We start from the raw sequence: 15,037 nt of genomic DNA on the forward strand, positions 1-15,037 counted from the left end.
TATGACCTTCCTGTTGTGCTATGGAGGGATAGGAAGCAGGACCAAGGAATACAAGAGGTAAAAAAGGAGGATGGGCACCACTGGCACAGAAACCATTAGAGGTCCTGCCTGAGCCATCCCGAGGCCTTACAAGAGAGACAAAAAGGATTTGGGAGAATTGCAGTCCAGAGAATTCCCTAGTGGGAGCTCAGCACTTAAGACTCCTAGATTATGGTCTCAAAAGCTGATGTACAAGAGGCCTGCAGAAGGAGATAAGTACATAAAATGGGGGAGAAACCCCAAAGGATCCCAAGACTCTGGGGACAGGTTGGACAAGGAAAGATGTCCCTTCACTGCTAGGGGATCCAACAAGAAGTATATTCTCCAAAGATTTAGGGTATTGCTAAGGTGGCACAGAGTAATCATACCTCTTCATTTTAAGGAAAACTGAGCCATAAATTAGAAATACCAATAAATATTTTAGAAACATCTTCCCACTCTCTTTGGATATTGATATTTAATGCCAGAATTGCTCGGACCTCAACTAGACTCTCTCCAAACCAAACCAGGCTGCCCTCAAGGCTCTGATTCCTTACCAGCAGCCTAAATAAGTTATGTAAATAGTAACCAGGAAAGAAGGATCTAAGAAAATCTAGGCAGGGAGCACCTTCTTCAGGGTCCTAAATGCAAGGTAGAAAGTGACAACAGTCCAGGGAGGTGCTGTGACAGTGGGAGGAGTAACAAGGAACAATTCTGGCCAAAATGCTAATCAACACAAAAAGGTGAGAAACTGGGACATATGAAGAAGTGAAGGTAGAGCACAATTAGTATTTTATTGGTAATCACAATAAACAGGCTTTTCCTGAGCTCTTATCAACCAGCTTGGGTCATTTGGGAAAGTAATTGAATATCTTGAGACTTAATTTCTTCCCGCACATAAGAATTGAAGCAAGTGGTCCCTTGGATCCCTTCGTATCCTAACATTCTGTGAATCTGGGGTTTTGGGTAGTTTACAAACTGCAACAGCCTCTCCCAGATTTTCCAGAGTGAATACTATTTCTCTGCTATTGTCTCAGCCAATACTCTGATTCTTCCCATCATCCCAGGAAATATATCCTCTTAGAAAATGCTGGGGATGGGTCCTGTAGTACTGGATAAGAGTTCTCACCCAGCAGTGCTACGTTTTCTCTTTGGCCCAGTGTTTTCTATGCATTTGACTCGTAGCATGGTTGACACCATTTCCACCTCATTCATTTACCAAGAATACAATGACATTAGGTTAGACTATGGCTCCATTGCCCAGCCAGACAAGCCAGCCAATCACTGATTTGAAGCCCAGCATCTGAGAGAGAAAGACTGCTGAGTTTTGCTTGGCTTTTTAGTCCAGTGGTCAGATAAAGTGTGCTGGGTGTACTTTAACTGTTACATAATCCTTGTAATTACGGTGGTTTCACTTTGGAGCCCAAGGAAGATGGTGCTCCAGTCTGACCTCTGGGCCACCTGGGCCTCCCCTTGGTCATGCCTGCCCACATATTCAAAAGTGGAGCTATTCTTACTCTACTTACAGTAGTGGACTCTGTAGCAGGACTTTTGGGGTGCATTTTATTTCCTCAGTCTTTTCTGGAACCCAGTATTTGTTCATTCATGCCCTCATTGAATACCTTCTATGAAGAAGACACTTTGTGGGATATTATGAAAATGACTCTTTTGGTGTTCCTGTAAGGTTTGTTTATCTGATCCTCTAACCCAGGGGTCAGAAAACCACAGGTTCTGTACCACATCCAGCCCTCTGACTGTTTTTATACAACATTACAAATTTAGAATATTTTATATATTTTTAAATGGTTGAAAATATTTTAAAAATATAATACTTGTGGGGTGCCTGGGTGGCTCAGTGGTTAAGCCGCTGCCTTCGGCTCGGGTCATGATCTCAGGGTCCTGGGATCGAGTCCCACATCGGGCTCTCTGCTCGGCAGGGAGCCTGCTTCCTCCTCTCTCTCTCTGCCTGCCTCTCTGCCTACTTGTGATTTCTCTCTGTCAAATAAATAAATAAAATCTTTAAAAAAATATATATAATACTTGTTAGATGTGAATATTTTACTCAGTTCAGACTTCAGTGTCTCTAAATAAAGCTAGAGTAGAACCCAGCTGTGGTAGGTAGAATCTAAAATGACTCCCAGTGATGTTCCCTCTTGTATAATCTCCTCCCCTTGAGTATAGGCAAAAACTGTGAATATAATGAGGTTTCACTCCTGTGATTAAGTTACATTGTATGGTAAGAGGGATTTTTGTAGGTGTAATTAAGGTTACTAATCAGATGACTTTGGGTTAGTCTTTGGGGGAATTACTCAGATGGACCTAAACTAATCATGTGAGCCCTTTAAAAGTAAAGAGTTCTTCCTGGCTGGGAGTAGAAGAGGAAGTTATAGAGATGTCCTCCAGCTGGTCTGGAAGAGAGTCTGTTCATATTATGAACAGACTATGAGAGACCTGAGAGAGGCCTCTGAAAACTGATTATGGCCCCCACTGACATGTAGCAAGGAAGCTGGGATATCAATCTTACAGCCCCAAGGAGCAGGATTCTTCCAATACCTTGAGTGCATGTGGAAGCAAATTCTTCTCCAGGGCCAGCAGATGAGAGCCCTTCTGGCCATCAATTTCTATCAGGCCTGTCAGACCCTAAGTAGAGAACTCAGCTAAGCTCACCTAGACTTCTGACCTATAGAAGTAGAATTAATAAATAAATGAGTATTGTTTTAAGCCACTAAGTTTGTGGCCATTTGTTATGCAGCAGTAAAACAGTAATAAAACAGCCATGGTTATTTATATGCATGTCATTTATGACTACTTTTCTACTGTATTAGCAGACATTAGTTGCAACAGAGACTGCATGGCCCACAAAATTTAAAATATTTACTATCTAGCCCTTTATAAGGAAAGTATATCAATCTGTGTTCTAACCAAAAATGTAACCTCATGTTAGATATGTTTACTCAGAGTTCTGTGACTGACCCAAGGACTTACATTCAGGACCATTCAACAAGCATTCCTTTCATCCAACTAAATTAGGCCAAAAAGCTAGTAGACACCAGGCTATCCTGCAGACCCACTCTCCATTCCAGTTCTTTAAAGGTTTGGGGAGAGAGATAGAGAATGTTCATATATTTAGAGAAAAAAAGAAGAAGGCATACCATATTGGAGATTTATATTTTCTACATTATAAATTTCTGTAGTAGTTGAATTTGTGTAATGAATTTTTATTAAATTAATAATAATCACAACCTTATTTTTAAAGGCTGTAGTGTGCTTTGCTTTGTTTTCCTTGAGACAGTGGCCTGCAGAAGATAAGGTATGAAAACAATTGCTTTGTGATCAGAATTCGAATTCGCTCCACTGGTTCTTGATTTTTCTTCTCTCCGTGTTTCCTTTTTACCTTCACAGGGGAGTAAGTCAAGATAATTCAATTCTTCATAGACTAGTATTGGTTATCTAGGAGAGTAATTTTCAACCATTTTAGAATTTTAATACCATCTAACACTGGTGTGTGCGTGAGTGCACACACACACACACACACACACACACTGAGAGATTTGTTGTTGTATGTATTTAGCTTTTTTTTTTTTTTTTGAGAGAGAGAAAGAGAATGAGTGAGTGAGCATGTGCATGGTACAGAGGCAGAGGGAAAGAGAGAATCTTTTTTTTTTTTTTTTTAATTTGACATAGAGAGAGAGAGATCACAGTAGGCAGAGAGGCACGCAGGGAGAGAGGGAAAAGCAGGCTCCCTGCTGAGCAGAGAGCCCGATGCGATGCGGGGCTGGATCCCAGAACTCTTGAGATCATGACCTGAGCCGAAGGCAGAGGCTTAACCCACTGAGCCACTCAGGCGCCCCGGAAAGAGAGAATCTTAAGCCGGCTCCATGCTCAGTGCAGAACCCAACATGGGGATCAATCTCATGACCCCGAGATCATGACCTGAGCTGAAATCAAGAGTCAGATACTTAACTGGTGTGAGCCACCCAGGTGCCCATACCTTTTAGCTTTGAATTGAGTTAAAACTCATATGACTCTGAGGATTCAGAGAAGAAACTGAGGAGGATGTTATTAGTGTCTTAGGGCTGCTATTACAAGTTACCACAAACTAGGTGGCTTAAAGACAGAAATTTATTTTCATAGTTTTGGAGGCCAGAACTTGAAATCAAGGTGTTGTCAGAGTTGGTTCTTCTGTTGACTCCAAGGGAGAATCCATTCCGTGCCTTTCTCCTAGCTCCTGGTGGCTTCTAGCAACTCTCAAAATTCCTTTCACTTTTAGCTGTAACAATTCCAGTTTCTGCTTCTGTCTTCACATGGCCTTTTCCTCTGTGTGTCTATATCTCAGATCTCTCTCTGCCTTTATCTTATGAGGACACCTGTCATTGGATTTAGGCCTACCCCAAATCCAGGGTGATCTCATCTTGAGATCCTTAACTTAATTATACCTGCAAAGTCCTATTTGCCAAATAAGGCCACAGTCACAGGTATGAGGCTTAAGACTTGTACATACTTTTTTGGAAGCCGCAGTTCAACCCACTCCAGAGGTATTTAGCATTTTGCCAGAGATGATAAGGAAGACTCTTTCTCAATATCCCAAGTAACAATTAAAATCAACAAATCCATCCTATATTGTAGAAAATTCTTTTTTATTTTATAGAGCTTTATGGATACTCAGCACCTTCCCCTGTGATCCTGTGATTATAGATTGGACAGTTCCTCAATGACAAGGTATATGAGAGATGCAAAACCGTCCACACAATCCTATATGGGTACGCCATCTTGTCTTTTCCTTTTTATCCATCTGGACAAAACCAAAGAATGAGGCAACATTAGAACTGTCGAAAGTCAGAGTAGTTATCCTCAAGTGTTAGATCCAGGATAGAACCCCATGGAGTCTTTCTGTAAGTGGGGAATTGTGCTCTCTAGCAGAAGAGTTTGGGTCTCTCTGGAAATGAGTACATGCCCCTTATTGTCCATTTGGCCTTGGGAAAATCTGATGCTGTGATCTGGTTTCTTTCTCTGTAAAGAAGGCATAACAATGCCTTGCTACCTTACCACGGTGTTGTGTGAATTTGCTGACACCCATAAAGCTCCCTGAAAATGAAGAGGCTTACATAAGTCCCTGGTATTATTCACACAGTAAATGTTTTCCCCTGAGAATAAAGTAATAAATGGTACCATTGTGAAGCTGGTGGAACGTGTTCAAAAGTTTCCGTTCGCAACTAGTAGATCAAGTTGTGTATGGCTGTGTGGACTTTCTGTGCTCATGCCAAGCTGCATCCAAAACAGCCAGCACAATGGCCTATGCTGGAATGAAAAGCTGTACTGTAAGGGGCAGCCAGATCATGGCATCACATCACATAGGACGGTCCTATGTAGCCAGTGACTTTATACGCACCTTTTCTTTCCCACACCTCTTCCAGCAGAAAGAAGCAATAGCAGAGACAGTGGCCACATGGATATCTAATATGGCAGCAGTTGAAAAGCAATTCTTCTTTCCACCTCACTGTCAAACTTCCCAAGGCTAAGGATGGTCATGATTGTGAAGGATTATAATTATAGCTTTTCTTGCTTGCTTGCTTCCTTGCTTGCCTGCTTATTTTGGGGACCAGGAAAGAAATGTTAAATGTCAGATGGGGTACTCAGGTTAAGAACATGTTCTCTTTATAAATACATTCATTTGAGTGGGAGTGTGTGGGAACCGTCTGGACAGAACACCGCTGGCTGACATAGGAGACAGGAGAGGATCTTCGTTCTACCATTATGAGCCCTGGAAATACTCCAGGACATGATACAGGGAAAATGCCTTTCCTCTTTAATTTATTCAGTTTTTAAAAAGATTTATGTATGTATTTTAGAGAAGGGGGGAAGGGCTGAGAGAGAGAGAGAGAATCTCAAGCTGACTTCCTGCTGAGCGTAGAGCCTGATTTAGGGCTTCATCTCGTAATCCTGAGATCATAACCTGAGCCAGAATTAAGAGCCAGACACTCAGCTGACTGAACTACCCTGGGATCCCTACCTTCCCTCTTTTAGTAAGGTTTGGGACTCTCTGTACTCAGATGTCACATCTGAGGAAATGACAGATATTTTAATTAAATTAGAGGAAGATTAGCTACTGAAGACACTACAACTACTTTTAAAAAGAAACCATGTTTAATTAGAGATGTTTGGGGATTATACTAACAGTCTCACTTGTATCAAGGTTCTTCCCTGAATGGTGAATATTCTCACATTAAAAAGCTAAGAGGAATAACAGAATAATGGAATTTTTGTACTATGAGTGATATTACATTGATATTGAACTATTTGGTAACTTTTCAAATTTTATGAGCAATCTTGCTTTTTTCCCCCCTTTCTTTTCAATGGCAACCATGGACAAAGGATATTGAAGTTAATGAGCTTAGGTCAGCAAAAGTAGGAAAGAAAATCTGGATAAGTTTAAAGTTGGGTATAATCTTTTCATTTTAATGCAGAGGCTATGGAGGAGTGCTATGCAGCCCACAGTGTACATGGGGTTCCCTCCCACCCTCCAGTCATATTCTGTTTTCCCACAATCTGTCATTCATTCTTCAGTGCCCATTTGTTGAGCACCCACCATGCTAAAGGTGAAAGTAATAGGCACAGTCACTATCCTCAAGGGGCCCCTAACCTAGCATAAAGTGACGAGTGTAGTGAGGGAATCACGGTGAGACCTGAAATAACTGAAAGGAATTTCATCATGATGCCTTGCTTCAGGCCTCAACATTCAAGGTCCTGGTACCTTCTACTGACTTGACTTTTCTTCCTGGACTGCCTTCTGCTCCACATATCATGAGAACCATGGCCCAAGAAAGAAGATAGCACCACACAGTTCTTGCCTAGTTCAAGCGAGTTTCACTTACCTCCTGGAGAACGTAGAGCAGTGAGGTACACTGGTCAGAAGAAGGCTCTTATTTCTAGGGAAGCCATACAACAAGCCTGGAGGACATTGCATGAATATTTCTATGTGACTAGAACCACCTTAGGCACTTTAATTGTTGCCAGAGTTTCTCATTGGTGTACAGTATGGGGACCCAGAGGCTGGACAGTGCTGGTCATTGGTGACCAAGTTCAGAGGCTCTGAAAGCCAAGCATGCTTATGGGCCTGACAGACATAATCATTTGAACACTATAATATGCTGGCTATGTGGTAAGCTTCGAGGAAGCAGACACTAATATCCTGATGAACTCCCTGGGCTTCTGACCACACAGACTGCCTGCCCCTTTCATGTTAATCCAGTGGCTAGAGGCTAGGCCGTCTGGGAAAAGAATAGTTGAGATACAGAGGTGATTGATGGAGAAGGTGGTGCTTTTCTACTTTGTTCCTAAGGCTTGGGGTCTTCATTCAACAATTTCACAGCAGACCCAGTTAGTTACTTACTCTGTATCCAACCTTCTACTTCTTCCCAGGTTTCTTCAGGGAAGCAATCTGCCCACTTATTGCCTTGCTTTCCTAGCCTCTGTCACTGCTGACAGAAGCTTATGACAGAACCTGAGCCAGTGAAATGTAAGCTAGAGTCAGGCTGGGACTTTTGAAAAAGGTTTTGTTTTCCTGCTAAGAAGGGCATAATGTTGGGAAAGGAACAACCAAAGAGGAAACACAGAGGAAGGCAAAGCCAAGACTCTAAGCAAAGTGAAGAGGAAGATCCATTTATGTATGTATATATGTATATTTTTATTTTAATTCCAGTTCGTTAATATATAATGTAATATTAGTTTCGGGTGTGTAATAGAGTGACTCAACAACACCATACATCACCCAGTGTTCATCACAACTAGTGCCCTTCTTAATCCCCATCACCTATTTCACCCCGTCCCCCACAACCTCCCCTCTGGTAACCATGTATTTGTTCTAGAGTTAAGAGTCTGTTTCTTGGTTTGTCTTGCTCTCTTTTTTTCCCTTTGCTTGTTTGTTTTGTTTATTAATTCCACATATGAGTGAAATCATGGTGTTTGTCTTTCTCTGATTGGCTTATTTAGCTCAGAATTCTACCCTGTAGCTCCATCCATGTCATTGCAAATGGGAAGATTTCATTCTTCTTTATGGCTGAATAATATTCCATTGTACATGTACACCACATCTTCTTTATTCATTCATCTATCGATGGAAGCTTAGGTTGCTTCTGTTTCTTGACTATCGTAGATAATGCTGCTATAAACATACATAATGTATCCCTTTGAATTCTTGTTTTTGTATTTTTTAGGTAAATACCCAGTCGTGCTATAGCTAAGACTTTCAGTACTTTTCTTTCTCTACTATGTTGAGTAAAAGTGGTGACATTGGACATCCCTTTTTCCTGACCTTAGGAAAAAAGCTTTCAGTTTTCCCCCCATTAAGGATAATATTAGCTGTATGTTTTTCATAGATGGCCTTTATTTTGTTGAGGTATATTCCCTCTAAACCTACTTTGTTAAGGGTTTTAATCATGAATTGATGTTGTATTTTGCCAAATGCTTTTTCTGCATCTTTTGAAATGATCATATAGTTCTTATCATTTCTCTTATGGATGTGATGTATCATGTTGATTATTTTGCAAATATTGAGCCACCCTTATAGTCCAGGAATAAATCCCACTTGATCATGATGAATGATTTTTTTTTAATGCATCATTGATTTTGGTTTGTTGGTATTTTGTTGAGGATTTTTGCGTCTATGTTCAGAAATACTGGTCTATAGTTCTCCTTTTTTGTGGTGTTTTTATCTGGTTTTGGTGTCAGGGTACTGCCAGACTCACAGAATGAGTATAGAAGTTTTCCTTCCTTCCTTTTTTTTTTTTTTTTTTGGAAGTAGTTTAAGAAGAATAAGTATTAATTCTTTAAATGTTTGGTAGAATTTGCCTGTGAAGCCATCTGGTCCTGGAGTTTCCTTTGTTGGGGGTTTTTTGATTACTGATTAGGTTTCATTGCTCGTTATCAGTCTGTTCAAATTTTCTGTTTCTTCATGCCTCAGTTCTGGGAGGTTATATATTTCAAGGAATTTATACAGTTTGTTGGCATATCACTTTCATAATACTTCTTGTAATTGTCTGTATTTCTGTGGTAGTGGTTATTTCTCCTTTCTCATTTGTGGTTTTACTTGATGATCCATTCTTCTATTTTTTCAACTGATATTTATTGAGTGTCCACTATGTGCCAGGAACTGTTTTAGTTGTTAGAGATACAGAAATGAACAAAACATATAAAATCCTTTGCCTCCTTGGAATTTGGATTTATTGGTGACAGGAGAGAAAGATTGTATATACTATATGATAAGTGTAAGATATAATATGTCACATAGTAATAAGTACTACAGAGAAAAGAAAAGCAGACATACACTGCATGGGGCCTCAAATGCTGATGTAAGGGCTTTGATGTTCCTCTGATCAAATCATTGTAGGTTTGTGAATGCGATGTGATGTGGTCTGACTTACATTCTAACAAGATCACTCTGGCTGCTGTGTTGAGAATAGACTGAAAGAAGAAAGAAAGAACCACGGCCCCCAGTGGCATCTGTGTACATTGTTAATAAACACTAGTAATCACCTGCTTCCAGAAGTCTTGTTATCTGTGGAAAATAACTTATAATCTTTTCAGGGTTAACTATTAACTAGTTAACTATTCCATCACTTGCAGCCACTCATTTCTAACTGATATCTAAATGATTACCATCATTTACTGAACACCTAATATGTGCCAGATATTGTGCTAGGTCCTAGGGACACAAATATGAAAATACATATAGTTCTTATTATCAAAAAGCTTTGTGAGGTCCCTATACCCCAATTTTGGGTGAACTAACGGGAAAACCATTACACTGCAGTAAGGTAATTGCTTTAGCAAGATTTGTGGGGAGGATGGGGTGAGCATAGGGTAGATAGGAGAACACCTAAGCCAAGTAAAGGAATCAGCTTCATGAAAGCTCAGCAGGTGTTTCTCAAGTGAACAGGTTAGTGAAGGGCTCTAGCCAGGAGGAACTAACTGCATGTGCAATACAGAACATGGAGTGTTTGGGACCTGTAAATAGATCAATATTCTTAGGGAACTAGAATTTGGCATGGGGGAGAGAATGGCAAAAAGTGATAGGAAGTTAGGCTGAAAGTGAATGGGTGAAATGATGGTGGATTTTATATGGGCTACAGAAAAATATGATTTATCCTTTAGACAATAGGGAGACAGTGAAGCCACGACTCTGGCAACAGGATTAACAAGCGCTTGTAAGGGAGTGAGACTGGAGAAAAGGCAAGTGCAGGAAGCCAGCAAACAAGCTGTAGAGCCAGAGTCAACTCAGGGTTGGGATAGAGAGGAAGGGATGCAGAGCTGGTAGTTTGTATGGGGTGAAAGACAATATCATCATACCACGTGTACCTGCACATGAGTATCCGGATAATATTGTTGGCATAGAGATTACACCAGGAGACAGTGAACAGTTTTCTTATGGACTAAATTAAAATATGACTGTTTTTGATATAGGTCCCTGAAGACTGTGTCTGCTTAGTTGCTATCAGGCAATTCCACTTAGCTAGCTTTGTGGAAGCCAGAGGGTAGCCCTAATAGCTAGTCCAGGCTGTGCTTGCCTTCTTCCATGCAGCTTTGTGTTCAGTCCACCACTTGAATGTCTTTTATAGTCTCAATGCCGCTGCATAAGTAATAATACCAACAATGGTCATATTTGGGAATTAACACATGACGGACACATTACATATATTCTTGTAATAGCACTGCAAAGAATGTGTAATTAATTTGAGGCCCAGAGAGGTCAGAAGACTACCCTAAGGCCACATGGCTAGTGCGGCTGGATGTGATTTGTACCCTGGACCACTTGACAAAGCCTATGCTGTTTCTGCGATGTGGCAAGGTTATCCACCTCATTATAACCCATTGTTCAGTCATGATCCAGGGCTCTGCGTTTTGCTCACAATCACAGAGCAGAAAAAAAGTATGATATTTACAAAATACTTTCATATTCATTAAAGACAAATTCTCCCAAACATGCTTTTTGTTTTGTTTTGTTTTCCCACGAAAAGATTTGAGTCCCTCAGGGTTCCAAAGTTTCCAAAACACTAAAAAGTACATATTGACAAAACAAATATAAGGAGCATATTACTTATTCTGATAAACCATACTTTACAAGACAAAATAATCCAGTTGAGTGAAAAGAAAAACCACATAGCTCCTTCACAGAGAAAGGAATCAGGAATGGGTGCTTCAGTTCATTAACCATAAGAAGTATGGAGCTTCTTAGGAAATGAGCATTCAAGAAGCTAAATGTGAGCGAGACGTGGAAATGAGTATTCCAAATCTGTTCACAAGCACTTCATTCGGTGGTAGTGCCCAATCACTTGGAAATTCATTTACTAAGCATCTACTATATTTGGAGTGTTGCTCTTGGTGCTGGCAGGATGAGAAGGATGGAGACAAAAGAAGAAACAAAGTCATGGGTCTCTTTCCTCTAGGTCTTTCAAATAGATTTTGTCTAAAAGGTTAAAGCAACATAAGATAGCTCAGTGACACTACTCAGGACCACAGAGTTTAACAGCTGTGCATAGTAGATCACCTTGTCTAACCCTTGAAGTTCACAGATAATGAAATTAATCCCAGAAGAGTTTGTCCCTTGCCAGAGGTCCCGAAGATAGCTGGTGTGAAAACTACCTCTCCCATGAATCTGTTTATATTGCTGTAACTTTATTCAAAATTTGATTTTAAAGTCCATATACATTCACTTGAAAGAGGGAAGAATTCCTTTCTATTTAATTCAGGAAGACAACAACAATAATAAAACAAAGAAATGCCAGCCTGTCATTTGGAAGGGGCCTGATCATAGAGGATTGGTATCTGTATGCCAGGATTTGCACTGCAGCTTTTAAAAAACAATAACAAGGGGTGCCTGGGTGGTTCAGTCTTGGTTAAACAGCTGCCTTTGGCTTGGGTCATGATCTCAGGGTCCTGGGATTGAGCCGCGCATCAGGTTCCTTGCTCAGTGGGGAGCCTGCTTCTCCCTCTCTCTCTGCTATTCCCCCTGCTTGTACTCTCTCTTTCTCTGTTTCAAATAAATAAATAAAATCTTTTAAAAAATAATAGCAAAATATAGATAACAACCTCAGTGTCTATCATTAGAGAACTGTATATACTAGAATCCATCCACACAATGGAATATGATAGAGCCATTAATAAAATAAAGCAGATTAATGTGTAATTGATATAGGCATATTTTAAGTGAGAAAATCAAGACATAGATCAATTTTATATATTCCTTTAACCAGTATTTTCTACATAGTGAATTAATACAAAATAATTTTCCAATAATAGCTATAGTAGATATTCTCATTTACATTGCTCCAAATCTTTTAAACATTTTTCTTTTCTTTTCTTTCTTTTTTAAAAAGATCTTATTTATTTGACAGAGAGTTAGAGAGAGAGTACAAGTTGGCAGAACAGCAGACAGAGGGAGAGGGAGAAGCAGGCTCTCCACTGAGCAGGATGGTGATATAGGGCTCTATCCCAGGACCCTGGGATCATGACCTGAGCTGAAGGCAGCTGCTTAACCAACTGAGCCACTCAGGCACCCCATTTTTTCCCCCACATTTTAATACTTCCCCACTATTTAAATCCATTTTCCATGTAGAGTAATAAACAATACTATATTGTCATTTCCATGTCCCAAGTGAGAGGAGGTATAATATAGTTTCCATGAGTAAGATATATCTATGAAGACTTTGCTTTAGAACTCTTGTTTAAAAAGGCAGGAGCTGGAGCATCCATTTGGCCCCTCTCAGCAGAAGTGTCTTGGAGGTATGATAGCTTTATGATTTTTTGTTTTCACTTTTGTCTTTATTGTGGCAAAGGCAGAAACTCTTGAGGCCAGTTCCTTGGAGCTCAGCCTAGAGTTTCTTATTAATCTTATCAGTGGTTCTGTATGAGCTTCCTATATCCCTAAATAAATCTCTTCCTGATAAACCTAGCTAGAGTGGATTCTGTTGACTGCAACTAGGTAGTGTGATCGATACAAAGACTTCCAACTGTACTCTGTCATAGCCTCCTTCACCATTGTTTAATTATACCTTGGGCAGGGCTCATAATTATAATTAAACTTTCTGTCTAGTTTCCTTTAGACCTTCCATTCCTTTAGACCTTCCATTCATTTCCTTTTTAAGTCCTGTATCCCATTGTCTACCATGTAAGGCTCACAGTCAGGCAGGGAGTGAGACATGAGTCTTCTTTTCTTGTAGTCTATCAAACTCTACCCATGGCTCTTTAAGTGTCTACTTCCCTCATTTGTTAGTTAGAAAGAAGTATTGGTAGAAACCTCCTCTGAGTAAGGATGAAGGAAAGAGTATGGGAGTTGTTGGGTGAGGTCCAGAAATAGCCTCCCAAAATGAATACTGCATTCTTGGTAACTTTGATTTCTTTTCTTCTCTTTCCTCACCAGTTGTCTTGTTTAGATTGGAAAGGGTGAAGCTAGAATGATGTTTGGAGTAAAAGATCCAGTATTTCAGCCTTTTGAAAAATCTCAAGAGAGATCTCTAGATATCCTTAAAATGCAGAGTACCCTTTGTTCTCAAGTCTGGGTCTTTTTGACCAGAGGTATAATATCAGGAAAAGTTTTCCAGATCCTTACTAATACTCTATTTGTTCTATTGGTGAAAAAAATTTCCAGATCCAAATTTTTATGGGGAAATAGTCTTTTTTTTAAATCATAGAAACTGAACATTTAAGCTAGCCACTCTCCCAATTACTTTTGCAGCTAGGATAGAGCCCTATGGCCCAGCCAATCCATAAGCTGTGGGCTATGAAGAGGGATTTGGTGATACTAAAAAGTAGGAACAAAGAATAAGAAACAGCAGCTGGGGTGATAAAAGTCAATTTCCAGAGCTAATAGAAGCTTTCAGGCAGCATGAAGTGGTCAAGGGCTTTCAGCTGACACAGTGGCACCTTGGAGGACTAATGGGAGGTGTGACATTGGCTCTGGGCCTAGTTACAGCTTCATCCTTTGTTTTTGCATGTCGAGACTGTTTCTTCAGTCTTCCTTTCAATTCCGAATTCCCCAGTAACCTTTCTAATATAAGCATTTAATCCTATACATTTCCCCTAAGTGCTGCTTCAGCTACATTTATGAATTTTGATCTACTGTTTTTTCTTTTCAATTCTAGATACTTTCTAATTTTCCCTGTGACTCCCACTTTGACTCAGGGGTTTAAAAAAAACAAACAAACAACATATTGTTTAACTCTCAAATATTTGGGGATCTTAAAGATATTTTTTTGTTATTGATTTCTTCTTTAATACTGTTATGGATAGAGAACATACCTTGGATGATTTAAATCTTTAAACATTTTTGAGATACTGCTGTTGTTGGGCCAAGTGTCCTAAAAATGTCAGTTAGGTTCAAGCTGATTGATAGTGTTGTTTATGTCATCTACAGCCTTACTAATACTCTATTTGTTCTATTGGTGACTGAGAGGAAAATGCTAAAGACTTAATTGTGGATTTGCCTTTTTGTCCTTTTAATTCTGTCAATTTTTGTTTCATGTATGTTGATGCTGTCTTGTTAATTGCATATAAATTTAAGTTTGTTATGTATTTTTTTATGAATCAACCTCTTTATCATAATATCATGTCGATTCATTTTTGGTAATAATTATTTTTTAAGTTTACTTAAAAAAGATATTAAGAAAGGTATTAATGTAGGCACTTTGGCTTTTTCTTTATTAGTGTTTGATTAGTGAGTGTTTGTTTCTCTCCCTTTACTTTAATTTGTCTGCCTCTTTAAATTTAAAGTGGGTTTCTCCTAGGTAGCATATAATTGAATTTTGCTTTGTTTTTATGGTCCAAACTGACAACCTCTCTGTTTTTTAATTGGTGTGTTTAGACCATTCACATACAATGTGATTATTGATATGATTTAATTAAAATCCATCATCTCTTTTGGTGCCTGCTTTTGAATTTGTGATTCCACTTTATCCTGACTTTGAAATTTTTTAACCATAGACCTTTATTACCTATTTAGATAGATAGTTCTAGATAGATAGATAGA

At 39.4% G+C, this 15,037-nt stretch overlaps 1 protein-coding gene across 1 annotated transcript in view; it reads left to right on the forward strand.

Moving 5' to 3' along the window:
• Positions 1-15,037, forward strand: part of ANKRD55 (ankyrin repeat domain 55) — a 290,232-nt gene that overhangs the window by 25,683 nt on the left and 249,512 nt on the right. The window lies entirely within an intron of this gene.

The sequence above is a fragment of the Mustela nivalis genome (genome assembly GCF_964662115.1).
Source record: "Mustela nivalis genome assembly, chromosome: 3".
Lineage (NCBI taxonomy): Eukaryota > Metazoa > Chordata > Mammalia > Carnivora > Mustelidae > Mustela > Mustela nivalis.